Genomic DNA, 1086 nt, shown 5'->3' with positions numbered 1-1086 from the left:
ATGTGGGATCTTCCCGGACCGGGGCACGAACCCGTGTCCCCTGCAACGGCAGGCGGACTCTCAACCACTATGCCACCAGGGAAGCCCAAAATTTACTTTTTAATCTTTCTCTTTTTGATTTCCATTTAAGGATATCAATTTAGGCTCAGTAATATCTGATCATTGGGATGATTCCTTTAGAGCGGAAACAGTTATCAAGGATTATTCATATTTTATACATATTGGTAAGTACCTTATTCTGTATTAATGGAAACAACTTTTGTTTCCTTTAGGTATAGTAGTTACTGGTGTAGAGTCTCGGTACCTATAATATTTTATGTGCCATTGTCATTTTGGTTTGTCATTTTTGATTTTTTTTTCTGTTATTTCTTTATACTAAGGAAAGCGCTAGCAAATGGCAGTACAACCTCACTTTTCCCTAAACAATTAAGTGCGATCAAAATCAATAATCATATGGAATACTTGTTGACCCAGCTTTGTAAGACTCTGTAACTTAATACCTACAAATAAATCTCCGGAGGCCTGCCTGTCATGTGCTCCCACTGAATAGACATCACCAGGCGATGTTCTATCAGCCTGTCTCTTGCCAGCCGCAAGGTTATACTGTACCCCTCAGCTGCCTGTCCCTTCATGGGCAAAGATCTACCATACGGTTCACTTCTGTATGTTTTGAGAGGTTACAGATCTATCAGAAAGAAATCAGGACTAAAATCTAGAATCAAGGTAGCAGATTCTTAATCCATTTCTCACCCGTAATGACTCTAGGAGTTCATCCTTTTCTCCTTTAAAGAAGGTAATGTTATTCTAGGTAGAAAGTAGAAATGAAACAAACCAAAACAGCAGGAAGAAAACTGTATTTTAAGCACACATTCTTATGTAAAGAAAGTTTCATTTACTTTTGCAAAACAGAGACTGAAATTCTCCAGGCCTCAGATGACTCGCGATTCAGCTCATGGCTTTACCATATTTATTTTTTTAACATCTTTATTGGAGTATAACTGTTTTACAATGGTGTGTTAGTTTCTGCTTTATAACAAAGTGAATCAGTTATAAATATACATATGTCCCCATATCTCTTCCTTCTTG

At 37.5% G+C, this 1086-nt stretch overlaps 1 pseudogene; it reads left to right on the top strand.

The window, feature by feature from the left end:
- Nucleotides 1-1086, top strand: part of LOC102984447 (cytochrome b5 reductase 4-like) — a 46086-nt pseudogene that overhangs the window by 7866 nt on the left and 37134 nt on the right.

Source organism: Physeter macrocephalus, chromosome 10, assembly GCF_002837175.3.
Source record: "Physeter macrocephalus isolate SW-GA chromosome 10, ASM283717v5, whole genome shotgun sequence".
Taxonomy (NCBI): domain Eukaryota; kingdom Metazoa; phylum Chordata; class Mammalia; order Artiodactyla; family Physeteridae; genus Physeter; species Physeter macrocephalus.
This window is presented reverse-complemented; position numbering and strand designations above follow the sequence as displayed.